The 24,600-nt window shown below is 44.2% G+C and overlaps 1 protein-coding gene across 2 annotated transcripts in view; it reads right to left on the minus strand.

The window, feature by feature from the left end:
• Nucleotides 1-24,600, minus strand: part of LOC311060796 (uncharacterized protein) — a 128,843-nt gene that overhangs the window by 34,179 nt on the left and 70,064 nt on the right. Inside the window, exon 1 of one of the 2 annotated variants that reach the window (XM_084079122.1) lies at nucleotides 2,690-2,829. The exons of the other annotated variant lie outside the window; for it this stretch is intronic. The gene's annotated coding sequence lies outside the window, so the exon portion shown is untranslated. Of the gene's footprint in view, nucleotides 1-2,689; nucleotides 2,830-24,600 lie in introns of those variants that run through there. 2 annotated transcript variants of the gene reach the window in all.

A 24,600-nucleotide genomic window follows, 5' to 3' on the forward strand; every position in this document is an offset into this window, starting at 1 on the left:
GTATAATTGTAGTATAAAGTTGTACAATCTTGTTTCTTTCAACTAAAAAACATTGCTAAAATTAAGTCATTTTTATCACTTGCAGACCTTGAAAAAGTCATCCATGCTTTTATCTCATCACGCCTACTATTTGCAACTCGTTATTCTCTGGGCTCAGCAAAAAGGTTATCTTCCATCTTTAACTGGTGCAACATTCTGCAGCTAGATTACTGACAAATTCTAGGAGACATGATCATATTACACCGATCCTATAGCTGCCCTTCACTGGCTGCCGTGTTGATTTTAAGATTTTACTGATGACTTTTAAAGCCCTGCCAGGCCTGGCTCCCAGCTATATCTCTGACATGCTGGAACCCAGCCAGATCCTCAGGTAAGGCCCTATTTGACCCGCCTCGTCACCATGGGCAATCTGGTTTATACGGCCCGGGCGCCCAGGCTCTGGAATGCCCTGCCTGTGGATCTAAGGCTAGATCTAAGTCAGTGTCATCTTTTAAATCACTCCTGAAAACGTATTGTATACCAAGGCCTTTCCTTAGATTTGTATAGTACCGCCTGAATACCAGCACACACTCATCAAACAGAGTAGTACACGCACAAACACACACACACACACACACACACAAACACGCACACTAGAGTAGTACTGCCTGAATACCAGCACACACTCATCAAACAGAGTAGTACTGCCTGAATACCAGCGCGCGCGCGCGCACACACACACACACACACACACACACACACACACACACACACACACACACACACACACACACACACACCAAACAGAGTAGTACTGTCTGAATACCAGCACATACTCATCAAACAGAGTAGTACTGCCTGAATACCAGCACACACTCACCAAACAGAGTAGTACTGCCTGAATACCAGCACACACATCAAACAGAGTAGTACTGCCTGAATACCAGCACACGCTCATAAAACAGAGTAGTACTGCCTGAATACCAGCACACTCATCAAACAGTAGTACTGCCTGAATACCAGCACACAGTCATCAAACAGAGTAGTACTGCCTGAATACCAGCACGCACTCATCAAACAGTAGTACTGCCTGAATACCAGCATACACTCATCAAACAGAGTAGTACTGCCTGAATACCAGCACACACATCAAACAGAGTAGTACTGCCTGAATACCAGCACACGCTCATAAAACAGAGTAGTACTGCCTGAATACCAGCACACAGTCATCAAACAGAGTAGTACTGCCTGAATACCAGCATACACTCATCAAACAGAGTAGTACTGCCTGAATACCAGCATACACTCATCAAACAGAGTAGTACTGCCTGATTACCAGCACACACTCATCAAACAGAGTAGTACTGCCTGAATACCAGCACACACTCATCAAACAGAGTAGTACTGCCTGATTACCAGCACACACTCATCAAACAGAGTAGTACTAACTGAATACCAGCACACACTCATCAAATAGTAGTACTGCCTGAATACCAGCACACACTCATCAAACAGAGTAGTACTGCCTGAATACCAGCACACACTCATCAAATAGAGTAGTACTAACTGAATACCAGCACACACTCATCAAACAGTAGTACTGCCTGAATACCAGCACACACACTCATCAAACAGAGTAGTACTGCCTGAATACCAGCACACACTCATCAAACAGAGTAGTACTGCCTGAATACCATCACACACTCATCAAACAGAGCAGTACTGCCTGAATACCAGCACACACTCATCAAACAGAGCAGAACTGCCTGAATACCAGCACACACTCATCAAACAGAGTAGTACTGCCTGAATACCAGCACACACTCATCAAACAGAGTAGTACTGCCTGAATACCAGCACACACTCATCAAACAGAGTAGGCACCTCCTACTCACACTGAGTGTGATTTTTATTTATACATCCACTATAACAAAGGGTTGATTTGAACCAATAATCATCTTCAGATATTTTATACATAATTCTATAAAATATTGTCATTTAAACACAGACTACAAAGTGTAACTGGAGACACTCAGATTGTCACAACTGTAATGATGCAACTCATACCATGAGTTACAATTAACTCATAATAATAATGAGTATGTAAGTAATATATCAGCAGCTGCATGAATGTGAAGCCGTTGACACACAAAACAGCATGAAAATATAAAAGTAAGATGAGCTGTTATTTGCATATCAACCAATCAATCACTAGGATAGTCAATCAGCTGCCTTTTCAAATGGTGTGTGACATCATCATAGTGTTCCACTGTCCTCTCCCTCAACCCCCCCCTCCCCATGTTGTAATACAATTACTTTTTAGTATTGTAAACAATTAATACAAATGCAAAACTGTTTCATTTAATCAAGAATAGACATTTTACTTATACATAAATGTAAGTAAGGTAACACATAGTTATTGTCTTAACTTTTGCAAAGTCACAATATACGTACGGATCATGTTTACTGTCATGTATCATAAACCTCCCAAAGGCTCATTCTGAACCTGAACAAACCCTGATAAACATTATTATTTGTCTTCACAAACTGCTTCCAATAAACTACAACTGCTAGATTTCCTATTTTTCCACAACGTTCACCCCAGAATAGGTACTATAGGGTTTGTAGTTAACATTATTACAATATTTAATCATCATGTTATACTAGTGTAATGTCATATAGCTCTATTGTAACACCGTTGAATCCTTACCTGTCATTAACCCTGTGTGTCCATGGTCCTGGTCTGTAAAAACTGAACTATGATTATGTTAACGTCTTGTAGTGGAACACAGCGTCAGATACAAGTTGAAACCTGATAATAAAATGGTTTCTATGTCCTGGTTAGATGAAGTGGTGAGAGGGGCGGAGAGACACAGAGAGAAAGGTTGTCAAACTGGTTTGCTACTCAAATAAACAACAACTGATCATGTCTACACATGAAATGTCAATGAAAAATAACGTTCATGAAAACAAGCCAAATGAGAGTCCTCCTCCATATGAGCCCTTCACTTTTAGAACTGTTTTACCTGTAGTGTCTCACTAAGCTATAGATATACCTTTAGTTAAATATTCACACTTAGTGTCTATATGCTGTATTACATTACAACTGTCTCTGTCTCTCTGTGTGTTATTGTGAGTACATAACACAGTTTTACAACAAGAACAATTTTATTTTCATACACCGCACAGTGTATTTGAATTGCTAGTTTTATTTACTACTGACATGTACTGTATGTTAAAACTAACCGTGTGTGTGAGAGAGTGTGTGTGTGTGTGTGTGTGTGTGTGTGTGTGTGTGTGTGTGTGTGTGTGTGTGTGTGTGTGTGTGTGTGTGTGTGTGTGTGTGTGTGTGTGTGTGTGTGTGTGTGTGTGTGTGTGTTTGAGAGAGAGAGAGAGAGAGAGAGAGAGATCCATGGGCTTCTGTGTGTGTGTGTGTGTGTGAATACAGTATAATACTGTGTGATTCAAACTGTAGTTCAGTACTTAATACTTATGTGTATGCGTCTCCATTACAAAATACAGTATCTCCTCCTCCGCGTCATCAGCGTTCATACCCTAGGTGGGGTTGGCGAAAGGGCCCACTCTGTGTGGAGTTTGCATGTTCTCCCCGTGTCTCTCAGGGTAGTTGATACCCTCACAAAAACATGCAGTAATCCTGGTCACTATACTGCCTCCCCCTGGCCAGCCGGGGCGCCTGATGGAGGGGAAAGGAACTGGTTGGAATAACTTGTTCCTTCCACGTGCTACGTCCAACCAGGGAAACTCCCCCCTGTCAGGTGACAAGAAGGTCAGTTGGCTCTCATGCATTAAAGGAGGCATGAGCTCGGCCCTGGCCTCCCTAGGCTGGGGAGGGGAGTGTAGTGCCCAGGATCACTTGGCAAATTGGCACTGGGTGAAAAATAAGGGTTACAAAATCGTGGGATGAAAAAATTAGTAAAAAAAAAAAATACAGTATATCGTCTGTCAGGTAGAAACTGTTACTTTTCAGGGTTCAAATTCAAAAGCAACAAAAGTAGCAGATCTACAAGCTCAAAAACGCTTCGTGACCCTGTGGTATCTTTAAAACCACAGACTTACAGGTTTTACTGCACTATTGAAGTTTGCCAACAACGCCATATTGTAAAGATAGTTTGATGTTCCAGAGATGTGAATGAATGGTGAAGAATTAATTGAGGCATCACTCAGTCAGTGAGGTTCGTTGCTTCCAGTTTCCGATTTATTGCAGTACAAACAGCAGCTTCCCATGGACCCTAAGGTCCACCCCTCGGCCCTTCGGCCTTGGACTAGCACACACACACTAGCTTACATTTGGGTCAATACTTATAGCAGTGGTCACATTGAGAGGTACATGTTGGGTGTGTCAGCCCTGTAAGGTGAACCCCCACCTCCCCTGGCTCTCCACATTTGCAACTGTAAAGAGCCAGGAAAGGAGAGGTGTCAGCCTTGATCACAAATGCTAATTGTACCCCCACCCGGCCAGGCCCGCAGCCACCTACAATACACTCTTCTGTAGCAAAGCAAAGTTTGTTGTTTACCCAGGGTGTCGGACTAAGTACGAAACTTGTTTCCAGCCGGACCCTGCATGGAAGCCTTGCTCAAGGGCTATTCAGCGGTGATTCATGATTGATGTGATGAATTGGGGAATCGAACTAGGGACCTTCCGGTATCAAGGCCGCCCCTCTAACCACTAGGCCACCGCTGCCACCTGTCTGCAGCTTACTTCCAACAGATGGCTTAAATGTGTATGTTATGTTGAGAAATATACAGCAGACCCCCCACGGGAGACCCCAAACGTCTTCCGCAAAAACGTATATTTCCAAAAGAAACACAAAGAACCGCCCCCCATGAAACGTACTGGAACACAACCTGGACAAAAATAAAACATTCAGGAATACTAAATAGCAAACAACATCCAAAACAGAATAATGCACATACAAGAACCAAGATTACATAGTACAGTGACAAGGTGATTTACAAATAGACAGAAAACTCATTCCTTGATTCCAATTAGCGCGCAAGATCCTCCTGTTAGTCCTTTAAACTCCAGGATAAAACATTACACAGCTAACAAGCAATGGAAGCTGACAGCATACAGTTGAATTACCACTCACCAACCGATAACACCACCCTCCAGGTCAATGTCCCCCCCGCCGAGCCACCAAGCATACCCAAAGATAGCCTAATACTTATCCCTAAGCTTACACAGTACCATCAAGTACAAATGACAGCTACCAACGGAAGTGCACACAGTGAAAAGACAAGGCAGTGTACCCCCAATGAAATAACAAAACACAAAGTAAGCTCACATGAAATACCAGAGACCAGAAAGTAAAAAAATATCCTCACAAACACTTGTGCCATGGCAGCCCTCGCTCCACAGTTTAAACCCACCATTATCACAAAAATATAACCTCAGGTCCCGTATGCACAATGTCCCGCTCGATAATGTCTCTCTGTAGTCTCCCCCAATGTCATTTTCTCGCCCCAGCCGCGCTGCCCAGTACAGTCTCCAGATTGTCCAACAGATAGCTGCATTTTTACAACAGCACGCTCTACTTGCGATCGTAGAAAATGTTAACACACTCCCCACGAAGAACCCCTCATCGCCGGTTCTACGTTCTGCTGGCACCCGCTGTCTCCCGTCCATCCTCACAACATTACCCGCCACGAGAGAACCCCGTCGATCCACAGGTTCCCCGCTCTGCCGTCAGCACCGCAGCGCGCTCCGTTAGCGATCGCAGAAGATAATTTGTGCAGCCAGATGAGTCGTACAGCCGTCCTAGATCTGGTCATGATGAGGGCCTCTCCCCGTAGATCCTCAAAAAGTTGTCGTCATGTCGTGCCGATGTCCACAATGCACCCTTGCAGTGGTCCCCCCACGTCGCAGGAAGATAGCATGATCCTTCCATCCACCGCAAGGCCAAAAGGGCAGACGTCCCCGTCCGCGCATGTCCTTTCGACGCCTGGCTCAGCATGTCTGGAGATTGGCGTCCCGCTCCCCAAATAACCAAACCAACGCGACTGCCGACTTAAACGCCATATGTGGTATCTTTAAAACCACAACCCTTTTCGAGCTTGTAGATCTGCTACTTTTGATACTTTTGTGTGACGCTGTAGTATGATCAATTAGGGCGTTCATATACGCAAAAACACAACAAGATAAGAGGACACTTGTGGTTGAGTGACCATACACTATAATATCACATGATGAGGGTTCTGTTTTGTTCTTCAGTGTGTTCAGAGCTGGTTCCCTGAACCGGCCTGTCGGGCCCTGAGGACAAATATTAGATTTAGAACATTGGGCCAACTGAGAACCACTGATCCCGAGCCTAACCCTGAATTTCACAGTGCAAACTCAGTAAATATGGATAATAAAGGCAACTAAATGATGAAAACAGTGTTATTTACATCAAACAAGAATGCAAATTATGTATCTATTTAAGTAATTTAGGGCTGGATTTGAAAAGCCTGAAAATCTAGTCAAATATAATAACTTTTCCTCACAGATTCTAGTCTCTCCTGTATGGAAAGAATTTAAGTTATAAAGATTCCCACCACAGGGGGCGCTGGTGGCCGAGTGATTAAGGCATGTACTAAATAATGGGCTCTGATGCAGCCTGACAGCAAGTCCCAGGTTTGATTCCCGAGCCCGATGGACCTTTGCTCCGTGTCCCTCCCTGACTGTGTCCCCTGTTTCCTGTCAATCTCCATTGTTCTATCAAAATAAAGGCGGATAAGCCCCCAAAAAAGATTTCTACCTGTACACAGTTGTTGTTTAGACACATACATTCTGAAACTAGAAAAAGTGCTCCTCGGAGCACAGGTCTCCACCAGGTCAGGTATTATTGTGGCCTCCTGGTGGCGCTATAATAGGCCAATGTGAAAAGGGTGCCATTTCTTAGGCCTTTTAGGGCGGAGTGTGCATGCAAAGTTTCATGCAGATTGGTGCAGTTATAGGTAAAAACGCAAAACGGACAGTTATAGCGCCACCATGAGGCTGATTTAAAAAATGACATTTCTCCCTCTGCCTAGTGGGAATGTGCGTGCAAAATTTCACGGAAATTGCATGCTTCCTTCATGATTTGAGGGAACATTTTGTTCAAAACGAACCAATCCTTTGGAAGCCAATCTTAGCATATCAGGATGGAATATGGGAAATCGGACAGATCCGTGTTGATCACATGACTATAGAGATACTGTGTACCGATTTGTGTGATGTTTGGACAAAATCTGTAGGAGTAATATTAAAACATGTGTTTTACACAACTCGGCCTCCTGGTGGCACTATAACAGGCCAATCTAAAAAAAGGTTCTGCTTTGGCATCAAGGGAGTGTGTGTGCACAGTTTCGCAGCGACCGGGCCAACGGTGCCGGAGATTAGCTGCTCACAGACAGACGGACGGACACACGGACACACGGAGACACGGACGGACGGATGGACGGATGGACAGACAGACAGGGTGCAAAACATAGTCTCGGCCATGCCTTTCGGCCTGGCGGAGACAATTACTGAAAACAGCACTTGATCTGCTTTCATGCACGGTACACATATACTGTACATATAGGACAGAGATTTCACTTCCTTCTTTCTTTGTCTCGGCTGGAGAAGTCTTGTCAAAGGATTTGTGGTTTGTCAGAAAGTTCCAAGTTCCCTTTCTTCACCAGTTGCTGACAAATAGATTTCCTGTTGGCTCCACATGGCTAAATCCTTCCTTTTAAATCATCTTATTAGTTATGGTTGAAAAGTAATAGTAGCCTCCGTTACGATAATGCTATGGCTATAGCAAGAGAAAGATGGGACTATATCCAAAAGTCTAAAGAGCAAAGCTGACAGTGAAAACAGGACATTTCAAGAGGAATGGACAGCAAACTATGCGTTCTTCTTACCTGGTTTAACCATTATACTGAATTGTATATGATAACAGATGCATTATTATTATTATTATTATTATTATTGATCCTTTATTCACCAACAAAGCTGAGCTTACAATTCATACAGCATGTTTACTTACATAAGAATACACTATAATTATTAACTGTTATTGAGGGAGATTAAAGAGCCATACTGAGCAAAGAATATGATTAAGATTGTAATTAATGTACAACTTAGTACTTACTATCAGTAAGCAGCAATTCAAAAAGTAGTAAGCAGGAACACTTTACACCTTGTAGTTGTACAATCTGGTCATGCAAAATAAGGCATTAATTAGTGCATTACTTATAAAGAGCCTATATGCTACTTATGCATGCTAATAACTAGATCAGGGGAAGGTAACCGTAGTCATGCGTGCCACCATTGGCATGGAGGAGGGTAATCACTGGCACACTGGCATAAATATTTAATATATTTTATTTATTTATTTAATCTAAAAATATGTATGCAATTAATTTTAAGTCCCCTCATAGCAGCATGCAAAGTTCATCCTACACATGGCCTTGAGAGACACGTGTGTCTTACGCCTACATTATGAAGCGTAGTACGACCACGTTGCTCTTCAAAAAAACACTGTTTTGTAGCAAGAGACAGTCATACGACACATCAGAACCAGTGTAGCCTATGTCACACACCAGCTCACAATGATTGTCTAGTTTTCTATTGTTTGTTTTTGTATTGCATTATGTTTTATTGTTGGTATGTGCAGCACTTTGGCAAACTCTGTTGTTTTAAAATGTGCTCTATAAATGAAGTTGGATTGGATTGGAAAGTTAAACATTTTATGGACATATTTTTCACTGTTTTGTGTTTAACTAGTACTGTACAGTTTCAGAGCAAAAACTTTCATGTCTTAATTCAAATGACAAGTCATTTTTAAGCAGTCAAGCAGGAGCACTCATTTCAGAGAGCGCCTTCCCAGTATGCCTCAGGGCACAGAACACATTTTGGGTTTTGAAACATTTAACTCTAATTCTGTAATGGAAGTCAATGGTAGTCTAATACCATGTCCATATATGGAGATAGCTGATGTCATAGTACTCACCTCATAATTGACTGGTGGTGTCAAGCGTGTCTTTTCAGAAGGGGTTAGGCTGCCAAGTAGGCTACATATAAATGTGGGGGTCCTTGACATGAACATGTTTGAGCAACTCTGCCATAAAGGACAGGGATGAGTGCAGGGAGCACTCCCCTTCCAGTGGTGACTTGAGGGTCCTACAGTACAAGTATGCTTACCTATGTTTTACCTCGTGTTTTTCTTGTTTACTGTGGGTCGCTCTGTACTAAAAGCGTTGCTAAATGCCACAATTGTAAATTGTAGATGAACCCTAGCAAGAGACTCCTTATATAGTATGATGTGGCTGCATGTGACATTACCTGCATGGATGTAAACGTTTAACTTGGTTCCATGACTGCAGGTGCTGACTGGACATGATTACTGCTGCTCTAAGTGATGTTTCTGGCCTTCTTCTATTCTAAAAGGGAGAAAAGAATGAGACACGTCAACAATGGAAACACAAAGAATGTAATTTACTATGAAACATAATAAACATAACTAGAGAAAGTGCTCCTCGGAGCACAGGTCTCCGCCAGGTCAGGTATGATATTGTGGCCTCCTGGTGGCGCTATAATAGGCCAATGTGAAAAGGGTGCCATTTATTCTTCAATCGGACACTGCATTCATGATTTGAGGCATTTTGTTCCAAAAATATGTTTTGCTAAATTAGACCTGCTGATGGCGCTATAACAGGCCAATGTGAAAAAGGGTGGCATTTCTTCCTTGGCCTAGTGGGAATGTGTTTGTGAAATTTCACGGAAATCGCAAGCTGCGTTCAGGATTTGAGGCATTTTGTTCAAAACGGACCAATCCTGCAAATTTTGGAAGCGAACCTTAGCCAATGAGGATGGAATATGGGAAATCGGACCGATCCGTGTTGATCACATGACTATAGAGATACTGTGTACCGATTTGCATGACGTTTGGATAAAATATGTAGGAGTAATGGGGAAAAAAAGGGTTTTGCACAAATCAGCCTCCAGGTGGCGCTATAACAGGCCCATGTCAAAAATTTGAGGCAGAGGTTCTGAATTGGCATCCAGGGAGTGTGTGTGCACAGTTTTGCAGCGACCGGGCCAACGGTGCCAGAGATTAGCTGCTAACACACAGACAGGACACACACACACGGACACACGGACACACACACGGACGGACGGAGGGTAAAACATATTCTCTCGCCAGGCCGTAACCTATTCTGTCTCTCTCCACCCTCCCCTCCCTCCCTCCCTCCCTCTCTCTAGACTGAACTAAATGGTGTTTCTGAGCTGTCTTGTGTTCTGAAAGGGAGAAAGTGAATAATACAGGTCAATAGAAACAATGACATGAAAAAGACAATCTACTATGAGACATAATGCTATAATAGCCCCCCCTCTCTCTCTCCACCCTCCCTCCCTTTCTCTCTGGAATGGCTGCTGGCTGTCAGGATACAGTGGTGACAGTGACTATATTCCTTTAAATGCTGTCCTGACCTTCATTATCTAATCTCTCATCAGCTACTCATCTGTTTGACAGTCAAGTTGATGTCTCTATTGTTCCATCTCCACACCTCACAACATACCTACTCATGGAATCACAACAATGTTCTAAGACTTCCTCATCATCATAGAATACCTGTTAACCTGAATGGAAAACACAACTATTAAAGATACCGCTTGACAAACATAAAACTAGTTTAGTTGGTACAACTTGATCTCCTCTTGTCCTCAAAGTAACCCTGTCCTCTGTAAAGGCAGCCATCTGTACAGTATATAATATCATATAATATATAATAAGCACTCTAACACCTTTTTAACATGTATGCTAGAGTGGGCTTTACATCTGCTTTATGTACATAATTATGTAGGCTAAACTAAGTCATGAACTTAGTAAAATAGTGTCCCTATCAAAAGTCGTCATGACTCCATTCTGTACTCAGCAGTCAGCAGGGAGTGGGTGGAGACACATTGCATATTGGTGTTACAAGTAAAAGAGTGTCCCTATCAAAAGTCGTCATGACTCCATTGTATTCTCAGCAGTGAGTGAGTGGACACATTTTGATGCCTCTGCTGGCAGACAGCCATGACCAGAGGCATTATGCTGCCTGCCTGCCTGCCTGCCTGCCTGCCTGCCTGCCTGCCTGCCTGCCTGTCTGTCTGTCTGTCTGTCTGTCTGTCTGTCTGTCTGTCTGTCTGTCTGTCTGTCTGTCTGTCTGTCTGTCTGTCTGCCTGCCTGCCTGACTGCCTGACTACATGTCTGCCTGCCTGCCTGTCTGTCTGTCTGTCTGTCTGTCTGTCTGTCTGTCTGTCTGTCTGTCTGTCTGCCTGCCTGCCTGCCTGCCTGCCTACCTGACTGCCTGACTACATGTCTGTCTGTCTGTCTGTCTGTCTGTCTGTCTGTCTGTCTGTCTGTCTGTCTGCCCGCCCGCCCACCTGCCTGAAATGTAAATCTTAGTTTAAAGTAGTGGCCAACAGGGTTATAATTAATCTAGGTTTAGTGTGAAAACTAAAACCAACATTAAAAGGATGGTTTAACTCATTTAGACCTGAGGCTGATCTTAAAAAACACCTTCTAAATCCTAAACTAAGTTTTCATAAAATGTTCTATTTTGTATTCAAAACATTTAAATAAATACATTCCTGTTGCTACATATCAACATCTAAAATGACACGTTTTCCCGGTTTTAAAGGTTAATTTCATGTATTTTTTGGGTTCTTTTTGTTACAGGCAGCAGGAAACCTGAGAATTAACTTATGTACGCTATAGGTGGTCAAAACATTAAAAACATAAATATGAATGTAGCCACAAGGGTCATTTAATGTGTCCTATGTGTCTTTAATACTGTGTTTGGTATGTGGGTCAGGTCAACAGAAGTATGTAATGGGTGTGGTGGTGTACAGCATGCCAGCGTGGGACTGATAGGACACTGTTTTAGTTAGGTTTTTACATTCAAACTATAGCCATGATATATGAATAATAATTATTCAAGTTGTCTGCTATTCAAACATATTCTCAGTGGTGGAAAGTAACTAACTGGCTTTTACATGCACGTTTTTTTCCTTCTAAAGATGTCATGGCATATGATCTCTTATTGATTTATAAAAAGCCAGGAAAGTATGTTTACTTCATATAAAATTCATATCATTTTGGGGGTCCTTGACATGAAAAAGTTTGAAAACCACTGATATAGAAACATAGGTTTTTCTGAAAACCGTTTAGGATTTAGAAGACATTTTGCAGAATCGGAACCTCAATGGGTTAAGACTGGGAAAGGTATGTCATACCTTTTAAAACCAGGAAAGCATCTGTGTCATTTTAGATGTTGATATGTAGCAACAGGAATGTATTTATTTAAATGTTTTGAATAAAAAATAGAACATTTTATGAAAACTTAGTTTAGGATTTATAAGGTGGTTTTAAAATCGATCTCAGATCTAAATGAGTTAAACCATCCTTTTAATGTTGGTTTTAGTTTTCACATTAAACCTAGATACATTTTAACCCTGTTGGCCCACTACTTTTTTTACGGACGGACGGCCAGCCAGCCAGCCAGCATAATGCCTCTGGTCATGGCTGTCTGCCAGCAGAGGCATTATGCTGTCTGCATCAAAATGTAATGTGTCCACCCACTCACTGCTGATGCATGCCAGCGTGGGACTGATAGGACACTGTTTTAGTTAGGTTTTTACATTCAAACTATAGCCATGATATATGAATAATTATTATTCTATCATTATTCAAGTTGTCTACCATTCAATACATATTCTCAGTGGTGGAAAGTAACTAATTACATTTGCGAGTACTTCCTGTAGTGGCTTTTTCATGCACTTTGTTTTTCTTCTAAAGATTCACAATATGTTTTTGTTCATGGCATAATATCTGTTATTGATTTATCAAAAGCCATTAAAGTGTGTTTACAAAACAATCACAATTATTTATTGTTACATCCATTGATAGAAGACAGAATGAGAGTAAAATGATTGGGTTTCGGCTCCTCAACATAGTAATGAAAACATTTTATTTATATTAAAAACGAATAATTTGGGGAACTGTAATGAGGCCCCTGATTGTTGGGGCCCTACGTTTCCTAATGGATAAATCCTCCTCTACACTGTTCTATTCATTCTGCACTGTGCAGTGAGTGGAGACACATTACATGTTGGTGTTACAAGTAAAAGAGTGTCCCTATCAAAAGTCGTCATGACTCCATTCTGTATTCAATAGTGAGTGGGTGGAGACACATTACATGTCGGTGTTACAAGTAAAAGAGTGTCCCTATCAAAAGTCGTCATGACTCCATTCTGTATTCAGTAGTGAGTGGGTGGAGACCAAGCCCCCAGAGCTGCGGTAGAACAGTGAAGCGGCCGTCGCCTGGTGGTCAATCTGAGAATGCAACACTACAATGCTTCTACCGTTTGTGTGGTGCCTGCTCATAACTCTATGGACACGCCTTTTACACCCAATATTGGTACTTCTCTCAGACAGATTCTATTAGACCCAATGGACCCAATTTTAAACTTCCGACAGACTTCCGGGTGCTTCAAACGCCACTGAGCAACTTTCATTGAAATGAATAGGTGGGGGCGGGGTAACCCGCCCTCTAGATATATTATAACTCTATGGTGGAGACACATTACATGTTGCAGGTAAAAGAGTGTCCCTATCAAAACTCGTCATGACTCCATTCTGTAGTGAGTGGGCGGAGACAGTGACACATTACATGTTGGTGTTACAAGTAAAAAAGTGTCCCTATCAAAAGTTGTCATGACTCCATTGTATTCTCAGCAGTGAGCGATTGGCTGGACTCATTACATCTTTATGCCATGACCGGAGAGTGGAGGCATTATGCTTTCAGGTTGTCTGCCTGTCTGTCTGTCTGTCTGTCTGTCTGTCTGTCTGTCTGTCTGTCTGTCTGTCTGTCTGTCTGTCTGTCTGTCTGTCTGTCTGTCTGTCTGTCTGTCTGACTGCCTGTCTGTCTGTCTGCCTGAAATTTAAATCTGAGTTTAAAGTAGTGGGACAAGATTCACAACATTTCTTTGTTCATGGCATACTATCTGTTATTGATTTATAAAAAGCCAGTAATGTATGTTTACAAAACGATCACAATTATGTATTGTTACATCCATTTATAGAAGACAGAATGAGAGTAAAATTATTGGGTTTCGGCTCCTCAACATTGCAATGAAAAAAAATATTTGTACTAAAAACTAATAATTTGGGGAACTGTATACATGAGGCCCCTGATTGGCCCTATATGTTCAGGGGGCAGGGGGGCCCTGGATTGCCCCCTAAAAATCAACGATTTAGTGCCCGTTCCTTAAGCAGTTGATTTCATCCCAATAGCATGAAGTAGTTTCAACTAGGCTACCTGGCTACTTCTATTTCCAGTAATACGATTTCAAAATAAAACATGGGTTGATTTATCACATTACAAGTATAGATGAAAAAATAACTCTTTGCACCGTTTTGAAAGGAAACAGATTTCCATGGAGGCCCCTTGACGACATTCATCAAGCCTGCGTTCTTCCGTGCATAAAAACAACACAGACATAATGGAATATGAACACAAGGCTTTGGGGCAAATGTAAAACATGTTTTTCCACCACTGAATGCTGGCTAAAGTTGCCTACAGAAGGAACTGTTACTGTACAGTATACATTCTGCACTGCACACAGTGATGTGTTGTTGAGACGCGTTGTCTCAATTAAACTGTCTACCGTCATACATGTTAAAATGACATAAAATAAGGCATTGGCTCTTCTATTGTTGCAGAAATGTAAGGTGGTCTACTGTACTCAGCACTGAAATGTTTGTAAATGCAGGCTAAATATTTTGTCATGAAGGCATTAAAATATGATGACCATAGATGCTGAGCTTGTAGATAACCATTTTTCGGGAAAATCGCCCATATCTCCTGGCAAATTCATTGGAATGTGGAATTATATTCATTTTATTGATAAGATTTGGGGGGGGGGGGGGGGGGGGGACTTGAGCTTTGCTTGGAGCCCCGAACAATCCGCCCCTGCCTACGTTTCCTAAAGTGTAAATCCTCCTCTACACTGTTCCATTCATTATGTACTGTGCAATGAGTGGAGACACATTACATGTTGGTGTTACAAGGAGAAGAGTGTCCCTATAAAAAGTCGGCATACAGCCATAACCGAAGGCATTATGCTGTCTGTCTGCGTCTGTCTGTCTGAAATTGTAATAGTTTCAAGTAGTGGGGCAATTAATCCAGGTTTACTGTGAAAACTAAAACATAAAAAGGATGTTTTAAAACTAAACCTGATTAGTGAAAACTAGGTTTAAACTTTTGTGCAGCTGGAGTTAATAGATAAACCTTGATTTAAACCACGTTAAAGCTTAATCCTTGTTGGTGAAACCTGGCCTTAATGTCCAAGTTAGGGTGGTCACTGTGCCCACCAAGAGACACAGCAGGGACCCCCACAGTTATATGTATTTAGCCGTGGACCCCCTTCTCAAAACATTTTGTGCCAGGGACCCCTCAAGATTATTACAGATGTTTCAAAAATGTTAAGAAAATACAAACTATGAGCTTGCAGATCAGCTATTTCTTTTTAAGTATATTGTTAAATAGGTTTAAATGTTGCTCTATTAACTCATTTAGCTGGGGACCCTCTTTATTTAGGGTACCAAAAACCCTTCATGAATGACTGTATTTTATAATTTGTTGAATTAATTGTTCCTGAGTTAAATTCCCAATTTAGATCTAATCCATACTGGCATAATGTGAAAGAATAAAACACAGAGAGAGAGGAAGAGAAGAGGAGACTCATGGACATATATGGTACTGGATAGATCTGCTGCTGTTATTCTATGTGACAGGGTGGATCTATAGATCTGCTGCTGTTATTCTATGTGACAGGGTGGATCTATAGATCTGCTGCTGTTATTCTATGTGACAGGGTGGATCTATAGATCTGCTGTTATTCTATGTGACAGGGTGGATCTATAGATCTGCTGTTATTCTATGTGACAGGGTGGATCTATAGATCTGCTGCTGTTATTCTATGTGACAGGGTGGAACAAAGACCAGAGGGTAGTCCTAAACCTGTACTTCTCACATTGACTTATTATTGCTTGTCACTCAAAGCATGGTGTTTTATGACACCTTTCCCTTTGCTGACTGTGTGATGTGACTCATCACTGCCCTCTACTGGCATAGCATACGAATACCCCCAAAACTAACAAGTCTTTTTAAAAAACCTAAAACTAACTGGACATGATTAGCTCCAACGCCTCTTATTGTGACATTTATCACAACAAAGAGTCAATATTAAAAACACCTGTGCTGCTTCTTGCAGTAGGCTACACACATGTTTAATGCCTCAATGTCAGATGTCTTTTTTACTCACTGTTTGATGATGTTGATTGATGATTGTCTTGATAGAATCCAGGTTGATTTAGGAGTTTGTGTGTGTGTGGAGAATCAAAGTTGCAAACAAAATGAAGAATACATAAAAACAACAAAAGTCAAACAAAATAACTCCAAACAAACGCCTTTTTTAGTTGTTGTTTTTTGTGTGTGTGTTTGAAAATGTGTTTCTCTTCTGGGTTCTGCCACACACACACACACACACACACACACACACACACACACACACACACACACACACACACACACACACACACACACACACACACACACACCTGTAGCTTGATGAATGTAAACTATGGTGCCATCCTCCCAAGGCCACCAGTAGGGGGCAACAATGAATCATAAAATATGAGATGGCAGAAGGTGTCAGGAAGGGGTCAAAGGGAGAGTGAAGGGGGGTCCAGTCTAGTCACAGTGTCCCTGACATCAGCCACAGACAGTGGATGACAAGGATTCACAAACTTTTCAGGCCGCGACCCCCGAAATAATCCTATTTTAACTGGGGACCCCGCAAGATTATCATATTTTAACTGGGGACCCCCCAAAATTACCATATTTTAACTGGGGACCCCCCAAAATAATCGTATTTTAACTGGGGAGTGGGGACCCCCCCACCCTGACGAGCACTTGGAAATGTAGGTTTGACTCGGTTCCGCAGATAAACATCATGAAAATAGATGATCTACAAGCTCACAACGCCTCGCAGTGCGAGGCGTTGTGAGCTTGCAGATCAGCTATTTTCACAATGTGTGCCTCTTTCTTATAAAATGTTTGATAATTTGGCAAATTTGGTCCTTAAATTGTCACTTTATAAACGTACAGATACCCTGTATACACTTATACTGTATGTTGGTTTGGACCAATCACATCCTCATCACATGACACACCATGTGACATAAAGAGAAAAGAACCACATTAACATTCACTCTCATTTACATTTTAACAGCTAATAAACCAACATGAGCTGCTGGGCTGACAAACACACTGTTAACTGTTAAGTTACTGCTCCCTTCAACCCATCTTCACTCTGCTACTGTAATAGAGTGGTCTTTGGTTGCCACCTTGTGGCGGTAATATGCAATTGTTATGCTTTATGTTTGTCCAGTTAATCACAGAGTCTGTACCTAAATATTATAACTATGATTTACATGCATATATCATCACTATAGGAACACTAATAGCATCACCATAGCATCACTATAGCATACTGTAACATGTTGTTCAATCTGTATCCTGGAGTCTCCACATGTTAAACTGTTCTACTGTCTGATTATTAACACCTGGCCCAGTATAATAACAACTATACTGATTGATTTAACTTTAATATTAAAGGTGAAACAGACAGAGAGTCCTTTGAAGGCCCAACTCAAAACCTTACTTTAACAACAGACTAAACTATAAAACAATCGCATATAAATAACATTATTTTCCTGCAGAATGTCGTCCTAGTATCACTGAAACTGTCCACTGAGATCAATACAACCTGAGTGGAACTGTGCTGTCTATTCAGTGGTAGGAGAACATACTGATGGACTACAGTTTACAATGTAGGCATTTAGCAGACACTCATAATCCAGAGCGATTTACAGTACCTATGTAGGTAAATAGTCATCTAGGATCATAGTTAAACCAAGAACCTATGATCAGTCTAAACAGTAAACAGACTATAGCTACAGACAGTAGTAGCAGAGCCTACTGCCATTGAGACCTGAAGCCGATTCTACATGTCTCCTAAATCTCAACAGTATTCTGAAAAACGTATGTTTCTATATCAGTGGTGCTCAATCTTTTTCATGTCAAGGACCCCCAAAATGATATGTATTGGGCCGCGGACCCCCATCAAAATATTTTGTTCCAGGGACCCTCCAGAAGCAATGATTTGAGTTAAAAATGTTCGCTTTAAAAATATATACATTCAAAGATTTGCACACATTTTCACGATTTTTCAAAAATAGCAGATCTACAAGCTCGTAGCGCGGCACTCGGTGCCGCGCTATGAGCTTGTAGATCTGCTATTTTTGAATAGCCCAAGGTGTAAAATAATGCTTTTAGCTCAAATCTAAAAATGACACAGTTCCAGGTCTCAATGGGTTAACCAAGAACCTATGATCAGTCTAAACAGTAAACAGACTATAGCTACAGACAGTAGTAGCAGAGCCTACTGTTAATTCATTAATTAACAACAAGTCTTCAAACACCCAGCGTGTCCGTCATTACTGGTTCCAGACAGGAAGGCTGTCCTGAAGACTCTTTGTGAGGCTGAGCTGGTTGCAGACGTTGCACAGGAACCACCAGGAAGGACAGTTTGCTCCGTCTGGGAACGTTGACATGATGTCGTTTCCACAAAGAGAGGAGATCTGCCAATAAACTGACCTGATGAAGATCCATCATGGATCAGAATGTAGTCTGTTTTTGTTATCATAAACCATAGCATGGTGTGTGTTCTATATGTGAAAATGATGTTCTGCTCTTAACCATCCACTGTCAATAAGACCTTTATATTTATAGAGTGTACAATGTGTCACTGGAGAAGTGACATGTATGGCATCAGAAGAAAAAACATCACATCACATTAAATCTACAGTTATTTGTATTTGAGCAGCATAATGCCAATTATTAATTAAGTGTTTCAATGTATTACTGTGTCTAACATGACGTGGTCAATAATAATAATAAAAACAATTGATTTTGGCGTACACCCCAGGCAGTTTCAATGTTAATGACTATGGCACGTGTACACTTTCGTGAACATACACCGCTGTGTACACGAACGTGTTCATATCGCACAGTTACTATGACGCGTGAACATACCCAACTGCCTTTCGTGTACACGGCTATGACGACTATGTTTTATCAATGGGGGGCAGCAGAGATCCACTATGTACATGGACCATAGTTTGTGTGTACGACCAATAGTTTTACATGAACATTTCTGTTTATGGGCGGAGTCTCGCCAAATTCTCGCCAAATTCGTTAAACAGTCATAACTCCAGTTCCCTGCATCAGAAACGTACGAAACTCCTTAGGTACTCTTAGACGGCCAAAAGGGACAGGCTGAAATGTATTAAGCCCCGCCCCCTCTGTGTTCCTATTGGCTGGGCTTTAAACAGCCATAACTCCAATTCCCAGCATTGAAAACCTATGAAACTTCCTGGGTACACTTAGACGGCCAGCTGGGACAGGCTGAAATGTTTTAAGCCGCGCCCCCTCTGTGTTCCTATTGGCTGGGCTTCAGTCAGAAATTATGTAGATTTCCATACAGGCTTGTCTTGCCTAATTGCCAGGCTCTGTGTACACGGCGTGTACACCTCCCACACTATACTATGGGAAATGGCGTTTCTGATCATGTGACCTCCCGGGACGCTGTTTCTGGGCGGAGTCTCGCCAAATTCGTGCCGTGCCCCCCCCGATGGACCCTCTCGAGGCTAGGCTAGCCTTGTCCAGCTTAGTCCAGCCTAGTCCAGCTTAGTCCAGCCTATTACAGAGCGAACTATTAGAAATGTGCTCCGTGTACACGGCGTGTACACCTCCCACACTATGCTATGGGAAAAGCCGTTTCTGATCATGTGACCTCCCGGGACGTTGTTCCTGGGCGGGGTCTCGCCAAATTCGTGCTAAGCCCCCCCCCCCGATGGACCCTCTCGAGGATAGGCTAGCCTCAATCAATCAATCAATCAATCAAGGCCAACTATTAGAAATGTGCTCTGTGTACACGGCGTGTACACCTCCCACACTGTACTATGGGAAATGGCGTTTCTGATCATGTGACCTCCCGGGACGCTGTTTCTGGAAGGAGTCTCGCCAAATTCGTGCCGTGCCCCCCCCCCGATGGATCCTCTCGAGGATAGGCTAGCCTTGTCCAGCCTAGTCCAGCCTATTACAGAGCGAACTATTAGAAATGTGCTCCGTGTACACGGCGTGTACACCTCCCACACTATGCTATGGGAAAAGCCGTTTCTGATCATGTGACCTCCCGGGACGCTGTTTCTGGGCGGGTTCTAACCAAATTTGTACCAGACCCCCCCCCCCGTTAGACCTTCTCGAGGCTAGGCTAGCCTTGTCCAGCCTAGTCCAGCCTAGTCCAGCCTAGTCCAGCCTATTACAGAGCGAACTATTAGAAATGTGCTCCGTGTACACGGCGTGTACACCTCCCACACTATGCTATGGGAAAAGCAGTTTCTGATCATGTGACCTTCCGGGACGTTGTTTCTGGGCGGGGTCTCGCCAAATTTCGTGCCGTGCCCCCCCAGATGGACCCTCTCGAGGCTAGGCTAGCCTTGTCCAGCTTAGTCCAGCCTTGTCCAGCCTAGTCCAGCCTATTACAGAGCGAACTATTAGAAATGTGCTCCGTGTACACGGCGTGTACACCTCCCACACTATGCTATGGGAAAAGCCGTTTCTGATCATGTGACCTCCCAGGTCGTTGTTTCTGGGCGGGTTCTCACCAAATTCGTGCTAGGCCCCCCCCCACGATGGACCCTCTCGAGGAAAGGCTAGCCTCAATCAATCAATCAGTCAATCAATCAATCAAGGCAAACTATTAGAATTGTGCTCTGTGTACACGGCGTGTACACCTCCCACACTATACTATGGGAAATGGCGTTTCTGATCATGTGACCTCCCGGGACGCTGTTTCTGGGCGGAGTCTCGCCAAATTCGTGCCGTGCCCCCCCCGATGGACCCTCTCGAGGCTAGGCTAGCCTTGTCCAGCTTAGTCCAGCCTATTACAGAGCGAACTATTAGAAATGTGCTCCGTGTACACGACGTGTACACCTCCCACACTATGCTATGGGAAAAGCCGTTTCTGATCATGTGACCTCCCGGGACGTTGTTCCTGGGCGGGGTCTCGCCAAATTCGTGCTAAGCCCCCTCCCCGATGGACCCTCTCGAGGATAGGCTAGCCTCAATCAATCAATCAATCAATTAAGGCCAACTATTAGAAATGTGCTCTGTGTACACGGCGTGTACACCTCCCACACTGTACTATGGGAAATGACGTTTCTGATCATGTGACCTCCCGGGACGCTGTTTCTGGGCGGAGTCTCGCCAAATTCGTGCCGTGCCCCCTCCGATGGATCCTCTCGAGGCTAGGCTAGCCTTGTCCAGCCTAGTCCAGCCTAGTCCAGCCTAGTCCAGCCTATTACAGAGTGAACTATTAAAAATGTTCTCCGTGTACACGGCGTGTACACCTCCCACACTATGCTATGGGAAAAGCCGTTTCTGATCATGTGACCTCCCGGGACGCTGTTTCTGGGCGAGTTCTCACCAAATTTGTACCAGACCCCTCCCCCGTTAGACCTTCTCGAGGCTAGGCTAGCCTTGTCCAGCCTAGTCCAGCCTAGTCCAGCCTAGTCCAGCCTATTACAGAGCGGACTATTAGAAATGTGCTCCGTGTACACGGCGTGTACACCTCCCACACTATGCTATGGGAAAAGCAGTTTCTGATCATGTGACCTTCCGGGACGTTGTTCCTGGACGGGGTCTCGCCAAATTCGTGCTAAGCCCCCCCCCCCCCCCCCGATGGACCCTCTCGAGGATAGGCTAGCCTCAATCAATCAATCAATCAATCAATCAAGGCCAAATATTAGAAAAGTGCTCTGTGTACACGGCGTGTACACCTCCCAAACTATGCTATGGGAAATGGCGTTTCTGATCATGTGACCTCCCGGGACGCTGTTTCTGGGCGGAGTCTCGCCAAATTTCGTGCCGTGCCCCCCCAGATGGACCCTCTCGAGGCTAGGCTAGCCTGTCCAGCTTAGTCCAGCCTAGTCCAGCCTAGTCCAGCCTATTACAAAGCGAACTATTAGAAATGTGCTCCGTGTACACGGCGTGTACACCTCCCACACTATGCTATGGGAAAAGCCGTTTCTGATCATGTGACCTCCCAGGTCGTTGTTTCTGGGCGGGTTCTCACCAAATTCGTGCTAGCCCCCCCCCCCCCCCCGATGGACCCTCTCGAGGAGAGGCTAGCCTCAATCAATCAATCAGTCAATCAATCAATCAAGGCCAACTATTAGAAATGTGCTCTGTGTACACGGCGTGTACACCTCCCACACTATACTATGGGAAATGGCGTTTCTGATCATGTGACCTCCCGGGATGCTGTTTCTGGGCGGAGTCTCGCCAAATTCGTGCCGTGCCCCCCCCGATGGACCCTCTCGAGGCTAGGCTAGCCTTGTCCAGCTTAGTCCAGCCTAGTCCAGCCTATTACAGAGCGAACTATTAGAAATGTGCTCCGTGTACACGGCGTGTACACCTCCCACACTATGCTATGGGAAAAGCCGTTTCTGATCATGTGACCTCCCGGGACGTTGTTCCTGGGCGGGGTCTCGCCAAATTCGTGCTAAGCCCCCCCCCCCGATGGACCCTCTCGAGGATAGGCTAGCCTCAATCAATCAATCAATCAATCAAGGCCAACTATTAGAAATGTGCTCTGTGTACACGGCGTGTACACCTCCCACACTGTACTATGGGAAATGGCGTTTCTGATCATGTGACCTCCCGGGACGCTGTTTCTGGAAGGAGTCTCGCCAAATTCGTGCCGTGCCCCCCCCCCGATGGATCCTCTCGAGGATAGGCTAGCCTTGTCCAGCCTAGTCCAGCCTATTACAGAGCGAACTATTAGAAATGTGCTCCGTGTACACGGCGTGTACACCTCCCACACTATGCTATGGGAAAAGCCGTTTCTGATCATGTGACCTCCCGGGACGCTGTTTCTGGGCGGGTTCTAACCAAATTTGTACCAGACCCCCCCCCCCGTTAGACCTTCTCGAGGCTAGGCTAGCCTTGTCCAGCCTAGTCCAGCCTAGTCCAGCCTAGTCCAGCCTATTACAGAGCGAACTATTAGAAATGTGCTCCGTGTACACGGCGTGTACACCTCCCACACTATGCTATGGGAAAAGCAGTTTCTGATCATGTGACCTTCCGGGACGTTGTTTCTGGGCGGGGTCTCGCCAAATTTCGTGCCGTGCCCCCCCAGATGGACCCTCTCGAGGCTAGGCTAGCCTTGTCCAGCTTAGTCCAGCCTTGTCCAGCCTAGTCCAGCCTATTACAGAGCGAACTATTAGAAATGTGCTCCGTGTACACGGCGTGTACACCTCCCACACTATGCTATGGGAAAAGCCGTTTCTGATCATGTGACCTCCCAGGTCGTTGTTTCTGGGCGGGTTCTCACCAAATTCGTGCTAGGCCCCCCCCCACGATGGACCCTCTCGAGGAAAGGCTAGCCTCAATCAATCAATCAGTCAATCAATCAATCAAGGCAAACTATTAGAAATGTGCTCTGTGTACACGGCGTGTACACCTCCCACACTATACTATGGGAAATGGCGTTTCTGATCATGTGACCTCCCGGGACGCTGTTTCTGGGCGGAGTCTCGCCAAATTCGTGCCGTGCCCCCCCCGATGGACCCTCTCGAGGCTAGGCTAGCCTTGTCCAGCTTAGTCCAGCCTATTACAGAGCGAACTATTAGAAATGTGCTCCGTGTACACGACGTGTACACCTCCCACACTATGCTATGGGAAAAGCCGTTTCTGATCATGTGACCTCCCGGGACGTTGTTCCTGGGCGGGGTCTCGCCAAATTCGTGCTAAGCCCCCTCCCCGATGGACCCTCTCGAGGATAGGCTAGCCTCAATCAATCAATCAATCAATTAAGGCCAACTATTAGAAATGTGCTCTGTGTACACGGCGTGTACACCTCCCACACTGTACTATGGGAAATGACGTTTCTGATCATGTGACCTCCCGGGACGCTGTTTCTGGGCGGAGTCTCGCCAAATTCGTGCCGTGCCCCCTCCGATGGATCCTCTCGAGGCTAGGCTAGCCTTGTCCAGCCTAGTCCAGCCTAGTCCAGCCTAGTCCAGCCTATTACAGAGTGAACTATTAAAAATGTTCTCCGTGTACACGGCGTGTACACCTCCCACACTATGCTATGGGAAAAGCCGTTTCTGATCATGTGACCTCCCGGGACGCTGTTTCTGGGCGAGTTCTCACCAAATTTGTACCAGACCCCTCCCCCGTTAGACCTTCTCGAGGCTAGGCTAGCCTTGTCCAGCCTAGTCCAGCCTAGTCCAGCCTAGTCCAGCCTATTACAGAGCGGACTATTAGAAATGTGCTCCGTGTACACGGCGTGTACACCTCCCACACTATGCTATGGGAAAAGCAGTTTCTGATCATGTGACCTTCCGGGACGTTGTTCCTGGACAGGGTCTCGCCAAATTCGTGCTAAGCCCCCCCCCCCCCCCCCGATGGACC

This window comes from Gymnoscopelus microlampas (assembly GCF_963454915.1).
Source record: "Gymnoscopelus microlampas genome assembly, chromosome: 14".
Taxonomy (NCBI): Eukaryota; Metazoa; Chordata; class Actinopteri; order Myctophiformes; family Myctophidae; genus Gymnoscopelus; species Gymnoscopelus microlampas.